Consider the following 14,979-nt stretch of genomic DNA (forward strand, 5'->3'; position numbering starts at 1 on the left):
GAAGAGGTGACCTGAAAATTGGAAAAAGACACAAAATTGTTTTGATTGATGAGAGCAAATTTGGCCACAAAAGAAAGGTAATATATTTTCAATTAAATCTGGTCACACTTTATTGTAAAGATGAACGATACAATATATTTATCCTAACAGTTGAAATTTTGTCATTTTTAGTACAACCGAGGAAGACAGAGGTCAAAGAGGAGAGTAGAAGACCCATTCTGAGAGTTGTCAGTCAGTGTTCAGCTCAACACCTCATGACAATTCTTCAGAAGCATGTTAGACAAGGAAGCACTGTTGTCTCAGATGGGTGGAGAGCCTATACCTGTCTCAGAGATGCTGTATATAACCATCTAACTGTGAACCATAAAGAGGTTTTTGTTGATCCTCGGACAGGTGCTCACACACAAAACATTGAGAGATTCTGGCGAGTCTGCAAGGCAACAGTGTGGAGATTTAGGGGGAACTGCACAGAAAGCATGCTCAAAGACCACTTAAAAGTAATCAAGTGAATTTACTGGCATGGTGACAAACATAAAAATGGCCCCCGGGGATGATTTTGCATGACATTAGAAGGAAGTATCCTGTGTGAAAAATGCAAATGTTCAGCTTATTCTTTGACCAATATCATTTGTGTTAAAAACAAATTTGTCCAATTTTTGTTGGCAATTGACAGTGATTATTCAATGTTTACTTTAGAACAGGGAACATTAGTGAGAAATGTGCTTGTTACTCATGAAAAAAATTCAGGGAATGTTTCAGATATAAATAATTTGTTAGTATAGAACAACTACTAGAAAAACTGTGCTTTTGTGTAACATCATAGTGCTTTTTCTGCTAATTTAAATGTCTGTGTTAAAGTGCCCATTCTATATTTATTTCATACTTATAAGCTACACATTCACACAGTGTACTGAGAACCTATAAAGTGTGTATTTTGCACAATACAAGCTATTAGTATCTTTTATTTTTAGCTAATAATTTCATTGTTAGGACAGAAACAAGTGTAAAGGGGCTATAAGTCAAAAATAAGAAAACAACCAATAAAGGCCTTATAAATAGCTTGTAATGGCATACAAGTCACTTACAGATGCAGTTATTGTCATTAATTACTGTCTAATTTCCGACCCTTAAAATAAAGTGTTACCGGGGTTTCCCCTCTTACGTCATTACCAGGGATTCCCCAGCGCCCTTTGAGCACATGCACACTTTCAACTCGTGAGAATGCCGCTTGTAAACAAGTTTTTAAGAAGGCAGAAAACGTACGTGTGTTAAACAGTTCTTTCTCTCTCTCTCTCTCTCTCTCTCTCTCTCTCTCTTCAACAGTTTAGCAATCCTGGAACATGCTATTTTCTTGAAGTGAATGTAAACCAGGCCAACGGCTCGTCCTGTTCGCCAGTCATAGCCACGTTCCGATTAACGGGATCCCTATTAAGTGTTTACAGCTCCGTGCCCCTTACACACTGAGAAGGGCATGGCCATGCAATTTCGATTCATTTGAAATACAGAATACGAGTCATTTCTGCATTATGCCGTAAATATCCAAACATTTACACAAATAATGCTTTTAACACTCTCAAGTGCGTCTACATACAGTAAATGTTATTGAAATAATATAGTCACCATACTCGACATGATCGACGTGATTCAGTATTCCATGAAGATGATTTGGTTTACTCGTGACTGTCACATTCCCCAGTAATAAGGACCTGCCTGGGCGTGTCCACTGGCATGGATGAAATTCGCTCAACATGCTAGACAGCATCCGCTTCGGAATATGTTTGTAATATGCAAAGCCAGTGAGTACTGTCTATCATTGTTTTCAGTACACAAACAATAACATTATCTTATGTTTGCGTGAAAGATGCCTGCTTTGGCTCTGAATGCCCACAGTGTACAATTACGCTTTGTTTACCCAGCCTCAGTATTGCCAATGAATGTGTGCAGTCATTATTAAAAGTCTGCTTGAAGTCAGAAATAAACAATGACGTGTTTAAAGCCTGAATCCAACAGAAACTCCAGCATTAAAGGCATACATTTTGAAGTGCTCATGACAGACATCACTGCTTCAGCTCATAATCATTAATTGCCGGCTGACATTTTTTGCTCTCTTTCACATAATGTCGAAACACGAATTGAGTCATTTCATTTTCACGGATTTGCGTTTTCAGTAATATCACTACCTAAAGGTGCTTTTTAATGTGGGTATGTACAATATCATCCTCAGCTGGTATATATGTGTTGTTTCCATTTCTTCCACAATGGAATTGGATTGTATGCAGGTTTCTTTACTGCCTTCCATAAAGGTGTCTTTCCAAACGTTTTCTCAACAGATTTGCAGCCGACTTATCCCCCTACTGCCATTAACAGGTTTATTTTTACTTAGCAGATATATTGGCATGTTTCTTTCTTAGGTATCGATGAGTTCTTCACTGCTGCATTTGTAGTTGTTGGCGGATGTCTTAGCATTTCTTTTCTCAAGCATCTTTGCAGATTTTCCACTACACCCTCCACAGGTGTCTCATAGCAAACTCCCTGTATTCTTGTAACTTAAGTAACATTACCCCAGCTACTCCTGCATTGTAACAATACTATTGGTTATTTGCTGTTACTAACATTCGTAAAACGGTCAGGTCAGTCAGTTCTCTTTAATATATGTCAGATTAAATAGAACGCACCCACACTCTCCCCCAGTGGTCAAGACGGGTATGGGAGCTGAACACAAAGCAACTCAGAATGGCCACAGGGGGACCATATACACTGACATGCATACCCAAACATTCATAATAAAAAATTTGACCCTCACAACGGGTAGTCCATATTTGAATAGTCAAGCAATACCAAACTACTTCAGTCTAACTGAAGCATGCAATCTAGTTTGTCAGCTTTTCCCTCTGAAGATTTTTAGGGGGCAGCCCCAAACAAACTTTCACTCTGAACCCCTAAACCCTGGCACAACACTTTAAAACTCACTCTGTCTCCCCTTTTTGAAGACAGCCAGGACTCTCCTGTTGGGCCTGAGTAGCTCAGCGAATACTGACGCTGACTACCACCCCTGGAATCGCGAGTTCGAATCCAGGTTGTGCTGAGTGATTCCAGCCAGGACTCCTAAGCACCCAAATTGGCCCGGTTGATAGGGAGGGTAGAGTCACATGGGGTAACCTCCTAGTGGTCGCGATTAGTGGTTCTTGTTCTTAATGGGGTGTGTGGTAAATTGTGCATGGATTGCGGAGAATAGCATGAGCCTCAAATGCTCTGTGGTGTCATGCACAGCGAGCCATGTGACTATCTCAGAAGCGGAGGCAACTATGACTTGTCCTCCGCCACCCAGATTGAGGTGGGTAACCTCGCCACCACGAAGACCTAGTAAGCAGTGGGAATTGAGCGTGCCAATTTGGGGAGAAAAGGGGAAAAAATCAAAAAGAAAAAAGAAAAGAAAGGACTCTCCTGTTCAAATTTCAGCTTTCAATTCACTTAGCAGGATGAGCCCTACTGTACGAAAGCCTCAAAACAACAGAACCATGCTAGCCATATTCAGTTTGCCTTCCACAGTTAAATGTATTCCTTAACTGCCGCTACGTGATGGACTTTACAGTTCTGGCCTCGTGCTCTGCATCATGGGGTGTGGTGGATTCGTCCATCCCACCGAGACTAGCTGGTGGTAGACCTATAATACATTCCTGTGAGTCTGCTGTCTTCTACCATCACCACGTGGCACCCTACTCTGCAACTGCAGTAGCTGTGGAAGACCCCTCTGTCAGCTAATACTGCCCTGCAGTATTTTACCATGCTTCCACCAAAGCCTTTGTCTATACTTCACCGCAGCCTTAATGAGCCTCAACTTGGAAATTCAAGTCCCCCTCTGCGACACCACAACTGTGACGCTCCTGCTATTAGCTCAGTACATCCCCTAAGCAGCGCAATGTGCCATCCAGATGCTGCAACTGCGGCACGTCTTTCGGCCCACACGACTAAGCATCCACAACACTGCAACCGTGGTGTGTTTTCTGCCCAACTGTCAGAATGCTATCACCTATGCCATTACAGATGCAGTCCCCATCTCCCCTATCCATTTCAACCTCCCTTATTTTCCTTGTCCTGGGCAGACCCTACATGAGCATGCATCCGCAAGTCGCTACCACCCAGTTTGTCTCCTTTATTTTCCTTTCCCTGGGCAGACCCTATGTGAGCAAGTCTCCGCAAGTGGTAACTGCCCAGTTAGTTTCTGTAATAAGGTTTGTTTGGGGAGGAGGGAAAGGAGGAAGCGGGAGGCGACGGATCCAACTCAAAAAGGTATTTTATTTTATAAAAACTCAAACTACACTTTCCAGCCATAAACACTCAAGCACGCTTTCCAGCGGCACACTCAAACACAATGTTCATTCAAATAGCACTCTCTCGGAGTGTGTGAAGCTCTCTCTCCCCACTGGGGTTTTGGGCAGTCTTTTATCTCCCCACCTCTCACTGTGAACATAGAACTCACAATTAGCAGCAATTCATCTCAGGTGAAAACTTTTACCACTTCAGTTTCCCTTATTTTCCTGTCCCTGGGCAGACCCTATATGAGCATGCCTCCACAAGTGGCAACCGCCCAGTTCATCTCCCTTATTTTCTTGTCCCTGGGCAGACGCTACGTGAGAATGCCTCCACAAGCAGCAACTGCCCAGTTCCTCTCCTTATTTTCCTGTCCCTGGGCAGACCCTACATGTACATGCCTCTGCAAGTGGCAACCGCCCAATTCATCTCCCTTTTTTTCCTGTCCCTGGGCAGACCCTACATGAGCATGCCTCTGCAAGTGGCAGCTGGCCAGTTTGTCTCCCTTTTTTTCCTGTCCCTGGGCAGACCCTACGTGAGCATGCCTCCACAAGTAGCAATCGCCCAGCCTGTCTTAGGCTTCTTGCCATTTTAACGGTGCTCCTGAGGCCGGCCTCCTGTCAACAGCTTTTTGGGGCTCACACGGCTGGTGATTACCTAGATGCGCTCTTTGGGGGAAGAAATTAATGATGAATCCATTTACAAACCTTTTCCACATTCACAGCCTCTACTCAATCAAAGGCATGTGTGGTGCACTGTCCATAAGTTATTTTACACCTTTTTGGGGATCTCAAAGATCAAGTCCAGTCCACGCTTGAGCCCCTCCGCTTTGGACAGCACACCACATATGTTTACCTTAACACACTCCAGGATTATTTGTGTAGGCGAACTCGTGAAATTAAGTTCTAAACGTAAGTTCAGGAGGAGCTGACATCTGTTTTACTGCTCTCTGTTTTTGCCTATTTTATAGTGAAAAGTGGAGGAATGGCAGGATGTCGGGAAATGTAAGCGTAGTTCTAGCACGAAGATCTCGGAATTCATTCTATCAGGCATCTCATCCAATCACAATACATCCTCCGCTTCATAAGCCCGCTCAGCTGTCACTCACTGTTGGTAGACTTCTGTTGTTTTCACCCCTGCCACCCCATCACCACCAATTTACTGTAGGTCCTGTCCTGGGTGGAGGTAAGCTCCGCTCCCCTGCCGTCATCAAATTTCCTTAACCCTGTATGGTATGGTGTAGCCATATGGCAATACTTAATTTGCTTGCACTTTTTTACCTTGCAGAAACAATTACAACATAATGCATTTCTAAAAAGAAAAGGTCTTTAAAGTAAACAATAATATACTGTTTTTAAACCAAATGACACATTCGATTTTTTTCTCCAAGAAGGTGCCTGCTGAAGTGCTCAACAAATTGCTCTATAAAACACATTTGGGTATATTTCTTTTACACCATGATTTTTAGCTGCATCTTTGATAACTTAATCAGAAGTTGTTGCAAAATGATCATCTTTATGTAACAGTTTTAAATAAATTGAGAAAACATGAGCATGCCATATGGCAACAGAGTACCACAATGGAAAAATTGCTATGTTGTTATTGCAATTCTGTACTACAATGGAATTGAACTAATGCATTTTTATCATTAGGAATTTATATAGATAGTGGCATCTATTACATTATTGCTTTAATTCATTTATTTGGAAGTGTTCACCATACTATAATTGTGTTTATGCATAAATACTGCAATCAAGATTTCATTTTTTTGCATTTCTTCTTTTCAGACAAAAATGAACATGGCAATGTTTTATAGAAAGGGCGAGCTCAGTCAGCTCCTCCGACTGATAATAGTGAGGATGAGCTAGGCTTTAGTGACGAACGCATGATAATTATCTATTAATCAAATAAATATTACTTTAATTTAAGGAGAAATTGATATATTTTTTAAAAAACTTGTTTTTGGTCCATTTTCCATTGTGGTACAGAGTTGCCATAAGGCAACATTTCCCTAAATTTCTTTTTACTTTTGTTTTTAGAGCTATTTTACTTCAGAAAATCAAACTGGGAAAATTATTCCATCATTAGAGCTTAATGCATACCATACAGGATTGAAATCAAACATTGATTTCATTATCATAGGCTTAATACCATAGGCCCCACAATTTGTTAAATTATTAACATGACATGGGCTGAATAGGAAAATCTGCAATATTTTAAATGTATACAAAACAGCAGAAATGTGATTTATGCGGCCTGCATGGGAATACACAGTGTAACTTCCACAGATTTGTTCGTTGTTTTCGAGGATGAGAGCATGTCACGCAACCTGTCCATGTTGGCATCTTTCTAATTTGTCTAGCTTCTACCAGGTGACAGAAGAAATTGTGCCAAATTAATATAGAGTTTAATTGGACACACAGTTTTTGACATTAACAACAAAAGATATGGGAAGGGACATGTGAAGTTGGTAAGCCTATTTATTTTGCTATGATATCTATGCAAGATAATATGCTTGCATTTAGCATTGTTTTATCCCCCACTGTTTGTCACCCATCACAATGGATTTGTAGTCCATTTGGGGTTGTGACCTACCACTTGAGAACCACTGCAGATATATAATACTGTGAACATTGCCATATGCTTTATGTAGATTCAAGATACCCCTCAAAGAAAACTATTTGATTTAACAATTTCATCCCCTCAACAATTATTAAAAACAGCAGCATTTCAACCATTTCACAACACCTCTTCAGCAGACAATGGTCCAATTGTCAGATATGGAGTCGTTGGACAAAGCAACATGTTTTATGCTGCAGATCGCATTGCTAAATTTCTCATAATTCAAGCATGTGGATGGATGCCAGGAAAATTTAAGCACTGCTCAACATTAACAAGTTCCTCTCCACAAGCATTATGGTATCTGAGGCCAGTGGTTCAGGATGGCGGCTGTGTTGTTGATAACATGGAACTTGAAGGACTGAGAGTTTATCCAAAAGAGCGAATGGAAGCTGCTATTGAAATACTTCAGTCCTCTAGATCCACATACTCATTACAGCTCTCTTACGGCTGGCATTAGTCCACCAACAGCTCCAAAGCAGAATTACCTTTTTTCATAAACATGTACATCCAATATTCCATCCTCTTCAGTGTTGGATGTACTTTGCAACTAGCTTTCCAAGCTAAAAGCCACTCATAATTTATAGTTACAGTACCTACAATAAAGCTATTCTTTTGAAAAAGTAGCTAGCTACATTACAAGCTATTAACAAATAGTAACTAACTACATCAAAGTTACTTAAAGAAATAGTTCACCAAAAAAAGTCACATTTTCTCATCATTTTCTCACCCTCATGGTGCCCCAAACTATTTTTTTTTCTTTCTTCTGTGCAACACAAAGACATTTTTAAGAATGTATGAGGTATTTTTGTCCATGACTTTTGTAAGTCAAAAGCTCCAAAATGCATGTAAAAGGCCAAATTAAAATAATCCATATGATTCGAGTGGTTCAAACCATTGCTGCGTCTCGATTCGCCAACTTATACTATGCCCTTAAAGTATCTACTTTTTTTGGAAAGGAAAAGTCCACACTTTTGAGTGTGTATCAAAAGAATGTGCAAGTATTGAGGCATACTATCACATCATAAAATTGCATCTTGAAACCACAGACCATTTGGTAGTCATGTGCAACCTGCGACCACACTGACATGTCAATCATTCTGTTACAGTTGTCATGACATTCACGTTCCTCATTTCATTTTTACTATCATTCATTTATTATTTCATTTAATTTACGCTACACTCCCCTAAGCACAGTAGATTCTTACTGTGTTGGAGAGAAGAAGCAGTGTGGCTTTGAAGATCGCAGGTCTTTCGTGCGGAGATCCGCTGATGTTTTACAGTACATATGATGCATGTAGTAATGTGTATTTAATGCATGCAAAAGTGATATATTTCGCTATCATTTTCTCATTGAATGTGTGAAGTTCACAATGTGTTGCAGATTAAATCTAATATGTAAAACATGAAATAAATATATCAATGTGACGATTCATAATCAACTAAAGTAAAAAAAACAAAAAAAACAAAAAACAAAAATGGTTGTACCTATCATATCTTGAACTTTATAACCAATTCAGAAAGACAGAACAATTGCATGACACGGTGCTGCTTATTTATTGTTTTTGTCTTTTGAAGTGTTACATATGGTTAAATCCTTCAACAGTCCATTGAAAGGAAATCTGATCTCCACTATATTTCAGTGTGATACAATAATAGCAAAAATAAAATGAGAACAAACAATTGTGTTAATTTTATTAATGTTTCTGTTTGAGATTTTTAATCCAATCCAAGCAAAACACAAGAACATCCATAAGCAATACAAACAGAGCAGATGGACATAAAAACATGTAGGTAATATTATAATGATTATTAATCACTCAAACTCATTTTTGTTCATTGTGTAAATGGAGCAGCCGATCGTTCGTAAATTAAGAAGCTAATCAGCGTCTTCATCCTACAGTGTGAACGAAGATTCTTTTCACAGCGTTTAACCATTAAATTTACGTGATGCTTAAGATATGAAAACATTTACTGATGAAGCGTAGTCGTCGCTGCCATGTTTGTAGTTTTTCACGTTTCACAGTTGTAGTTCTGATGCAAACCAAACTCCTCTTCCGTCAAGCAAGGGATTGTGGGCAATATTAGCTGAAAAAGCATGCACAGATCAACACTTCACAAATCTACCAGAAATAGTAGACCATTTGGGCTACTTTGGAACCTTTTTCTAAACATACTGCCATTGGAGACATACTAATTCTTATCTCATTTACAATTTAGGGCGGATAGTGAGATGCAGGGTATGTCTTCTGAAACAATACGGGTGGGAAACAAACATCCATCCTTCAAAATATCATTATTTGTGTTCCGCAAAAGAAAAAACATCACACAAGTTTGTAACAACATGAGGGTAAGTAAATGATGAGAGAATTATCCTTTTTGGGTAAACTATTCCATTAATATTGCAATATCTTTTTAAACATGCTTTTTGAATGCATTCATCATTTCAATTAGGGTGACAGCATTAAACTTAAATACATGTTCACAAAATGTTTAACAAAATGCCTAATTTGTAAAACCAAGTTGAAAACATAGTAATGAATTTAATTTAATTTAATTTAATCTGGTAAATTACATGAACTGTACTAATGACCCAGTTCAATAGAATGAATCAGACTCTCCAACGTTAAAATAAGAGAGAAACATTTTAGCACAGCAAGTTTGATTGTTGCCTCAGTTTAGGGCATGTAAAGCTGTGTGCAAAATACAGTGTGACTGTAACTAAGTTCAATGGAAAGGACGAGGCGAGAACCGGCTTGACAAAATAAATAATCTTTTAATAAAACAAAAAGACACAAACATAAACACATGCAGGGCAGCTGCCCGTAACTCTCTGTCTCTCGAACTGCCACCTCTGGTTGAGGGCTTGAATAGCCTAATTAGGGGTCCGGTGTGCAGCATCACGACCCGGCCCCGCCCTCCTCCCTGCCACAGTGACATACATCCAAGGCCATAACCATGTCAAGTTATTTTTATTTGTATAGCGCTTTTCACAACACACATCGTTTCAAAGCAGCTTTACAGGGAATCATGCATTAACAAAAACAAAAAATGAAACTGTAATATCTATAAAGTCTTAGCATGATCATTGTGTATTTTGATTAACCATGATTGTAAATTGTGTATAGAAATTAAATAATTAAATAATAATTGTATTTAGAACCCCTGTGAGCAACCTGCGTGAAGTTGGCCCCCCACCCAACGCAAAACATCGTAAAATAGTCACAATCGTTTGTGCTCCGTTTGTGCTGTAAAAATTTTCGTTTGTGCTGCTTCGGATTTTTAGATATTAAACTAATATTTATAGGTCATTCTGAGGTCACTAAGCCCCCCCATATGCTCCAAATTCATCCCAAATATTCTCGTTTGTTTGTGCTTCGTTTGTGCTGGTTTGTGCCGGTAAAAGTTTTGTTTGTGCTGCTTCGGTTTTTTAAATATTAGACACTGAATTACAGGCGAATTATAAATGCTGATATTTACTGAATACAGTACTGACAGAATAAAATAGATCACTTAATGGTCACAAAAATCAAATATAGGTTAGTAGCAGTCTCGGTCATTCTGATTACTATATATTAGGCTACTATATTATATATTTGTAAAATAGGTCTATCTTGTTTTGTGTGTAGTCAGTACGATTTATGAGCAGTGAGCATTTTATTTCGGGTTTGTCAGTTCAGTCTCTTACCAAAATGTTGGATTAAGATGTTTTAATACAACAACAACTCCTTCTTATCAATGTTTTTGTAGTCGCTATGGTGTTTATTAAAAACGTACTGGTGTTCAGACAGCAGCAGCTCAATATTCATCTGGTGTCTGTCGGACTCTTTTTCTGTCACTCACTTTCGCTCAGCTCTGGGCACGAGAACAAAAGCGCAAATCTCCTCGATGTGAACACACTTTTAGAGTCAAATTGCCAAAGACTTTCTATCAAGACTAATCATCACATCATTTGTTCAATAAACAATTATCTTTACTTCATTCACTGGTCTTTCCTGATTGAACTTTTTATTTATTTACATGGAGTATCATCTGCTACACTTCATTGCCTCCACTAGGCGCAAGTGACACTTCTGTTCAAGATGCTCTTGTGGAAATTAGTGTAGAGTTAGCAGAGAAAAAGTCGATATAAATCAAACTACAAAAGTTGTTACTAAATCAAATTTCTGGCCAATGTAAGTACAATGTTTTAACACTGTCAGTTACAATGTTATTTGTTAACTTCAAGAATAATGGTACAACATTCAAGAGAGCTAAGATTGTTAACGTTTATTGAATAGAAAACTCATTGCTAATACTAATATATGCTAATTACAGTTGCACATGTGACCCATGTTAGTTTTTTGAATACATTGTGCATCTAGGGGTCAACATTACCATATTGGTCCTAATATAAGATATATTATCCTTATATATTATTACTATATTATATTTTCCTTATATTCGGACCAATACAGTAATACATGAAAACAAGTTTATACTGAACATGACATTTTTTGAGACAGGATTATTGAAGTGGGTAATTATGTTTTGCTTATGCCAGATGCCCAAGAAACCAGCAGTCGACAGAGATTCCATTTTCACAGTCCTGTGTTCATCAAAAGAGGCCATAGTCCAAAATGGCAACATAGCTACTCCTAATCAGAGCATCTGGACAGAGCTTAGTAAGCAGCTAGAAAACAAGATCACTGCAAAGGCTCTATACACTTTTGTTAAATTAAATAGACACAACATCTGGACTGCTTTAGGGTTTACTCATGAATGTGATCATGAAACAAATGGCAGTAGTGATGACACTGATTTTGCGCTAGGATCCCTTTCACCCAGACCAAAAGATTGCTGGACTTTTGATCTTTAAGTTCCATTTCAGAAATGGATTGAATTCATGCCTGAAACAGTTAAATACAACAGCAAGTTCTCTAAAACACAAAAAAGGGAATACACAATTTTAAGCCTGGCATCTGGACACATGTGATAAATCATCACATGTTTTTAAGTTTAAGTTTTAAAGGTCCATTATTTGTGTTAATGGATGTTCAATAGTACACAGTAATTAAATTTCAAAAGTAAAATCATTTTGGCTTAATTCTTAATTCATTGAGTCATGAGTTTTCACACACACACACACATATATACTGTATATATATATATAGTACTAGTCAAAAATTTGAAAACATTAAGATTTTTTAATGTTTCTGAAAGAAGTCTCTTCTGCTCACCAAGGCTGCATTTATTTGATCAAAAATACAGTAAAACAGTAATATTGTGAAATATTATTCCAAAAACAACAGTTGTTTTTATTCCTGTGATCAACGCTGAATTTTCAGCATCATTACTTCAGTCTTCAGTGTCACACGATCCTTAAGAAATCATTCTAATATGCTGATTTGCTGCTCAAGAAACATTCATTATTATTATCAGTTAAAAACAGTTGTGCTGCTTTTTTTGTGTGTGTGTGTGTGTGTGTGTAAACCATGATACACAACCATTCAAAGGTTTGGGTAAGTAATTTATATATATATATATATATATATAATACTTTTATTCATCAAGGATGCATTAAATTGATCAAAAGAGACAGTAAAGACATTTATATTGTTAAAAAGTTTTCTATTTCAAATAAATGCTGTTCTTTTTACCTTTCTATTCATCAAAGAATCCACACAAAAATGTATCACGGTTTCCACAAAAATATTAAGCATGCAAAAATGGTTTTCAACATTGATAAAAAATAAGAACCATTCTTAATAATTGAGCACCAATAATAATTGATAATAGCTGAGCACAAAATCAACATTTTACTATGATTTCTGAAGGATCATGTGATAATGAAGACTGGAGTTTGTTTTATTTTTTTATTTTTTTATTATGCCAGTCAAATTCTGAGTGACCTCAGAATGACCTATAAATATTATTTTAATATCTAAAAATCCGAAGCATCACAAACGAAAATTTTTACAGCACAAACGGAGCACAAACAATTGAGCTTATTTTGGGTAAATTTAGAGCATGTGGGGGGGCTGGTGACGTCATTGCCTATAATTCAGTGTCTAATACTTTAAAAACCGAAGCAGCACAAATGAAACTTTTATTGGCACAAACCAGCACAAACAAAGCACAAACAAACGAGACTATTTGGGGTGAATTTGGAGCATGTGGGGGGGCTGAGTGACCTCAAAATGACCTATAAATATTATTTTAATATCTAAAAAACCGAAGCAGCACAAACGAAATTTTTTACAGCACAAACCAGCACAAACTAATCACAAACGATTGAGACTATTTTGCCGAAGTTTTGCGTTGGGTGGGGGGCCAACTTCACGCAGGTCTGTGAGCAAGCTGAAGGCGACTGTGGCAAGGAACACAAAACTCCATAAGATGTTGGTTAATGGAGAAAAATAATCTTGGAAGAAACCAGGCTCACTGTGGGGGCCAGTTCCCCTCTGGTTAAACAACATGAATATAATGCCAATATTACTTATTTGTGTGCAGTGCAAGTCATGGTTTTACATTTGTAAATTAAGCGTTAAGGTCCAGTGTTTTAAAAAAAGAAAAAAGAAAATATTTTTTTATGAACTTTAAGATTAATTATTAATGTCTTTGAAGTCCATCAATAGACAAAGTTGATGCAGGCAGATATTAATGAGGTGCAACGCAGTTCAACCTGCAGGTCATTTTGGTGAGGTTCGGTGGGGTCCATCATAAGTCCAAGGTAAGGCAGTGTCATATGAAGTATCCTATGTCTTACAATTGGAGTTGGCATCAGTTCATCCTCTGAAGTCAAAAGACTGAAGTGATGTCTGGCTGGCATTGGCTGTAGTTTGTCGTTATCTCTCAGCGACATGTAGCAGTGGAGTCCAACACCAAGCAGGAACGGAGCTGGATCTGGCTGGTTCTGGTGACCTCGGGATATGAATCCCGATGTTGGGACATGGAAACCAATAGAATAATATTAGCGTAGATGCCATTGCATTTTATGCAGAGTTATAGATCATGATGGATGTTTCTGGTTCCGGCAGACCTAACTAAAGCAGCCTAATTGTGAGTTGAAGGATAAATTAGGTGTATGACAGGCTAAAAAGATGAGTCTTTAGTCTAGACTTAAACTGAGTGAGTGTGTCTGCATCCCAAACAGTGTTAGGGAGACTATTCCATAGTCAGGGTTGGGAGGGTTACTTTTGAAATGTATTCCACTACAGATTACAGAATACATGCTGTAAAATGTAATTTGTTACATATTCCGTTAGATTACTCAAGGTCAGTAATGTATTCTATACACTTTGGATTACTTCTTCAGCACTGGTTGATTTTTTCACTTGTTTTGACTATTAAAACCTAAATATCTTATGCAGTGTTGTTTCTAAAACAAGATGAATGTAATTGATCTTGTTTTAAGGATTTATAGATATTTTTACAGGAAAACAATAAAAAAAAATTATTATCAAGAATAAGATTTTTGCTCTAATATCAAAGGTCTTACTAGAAAAAAAGAAATTATGACCCAACGTGAATAATCTTGTTAAAAAAATATGATCCTGCCTGGTAACATGCATGTAAAATGGCTAGAAATAGCATTTTAGTTTAGCGTAAAGCTGACAATCTACACAAGGTTATTTCTATTTCTTCTGCTCCAGACTTACTTCAAACTTACTTCTCTGTCTGCTCGTATGAATGTAACACATCATAAGAAAGTGTTTCACCGCTGTTCAAATGCACTTTGGATCTCATCATTTATATGTATAAATGTTTTCCATCTGAAAGGACTAAATATTAAATGAAACAAATTACAATAAAATGCAAAGTAATCTCTTCAGTAATCAAAATACTTTTTGAATGTAACTGTATTCTAAGTACCAATGATTTAAATTGTAACTGTAGTGGAATACAGATACTTATATTTTATATTTTAAATACGTAATCCCGTTACATGTATTCTGTTTCTCCCCAACACTGTCCATAGTTTAAGAGCCAAGTATGAAAAGGATCTACCTCCTTTTGTGGATTTTGATATTCTTGGAATTATTAACGAGCCAGAATTTTGTGATCATA

The sequence above is a fragment of the Myxocyprinus asiaticus genome, chromosome 16, assembly GCF_019703515.2.
Source record: "Myxocyprinus asiaticus isolate MX2 ecotype Aquarium Trade chromosome 16, UBuf_Myxa_2, whole genome shotgun sequence".
Classification (NCBI taxonomy): Eukaryota; Metazoa; Chordata; class Actinopteri; order Cypriniformes; family Catostomidae; genus Myxocyprinus; species Myxocyprinus asiaticus.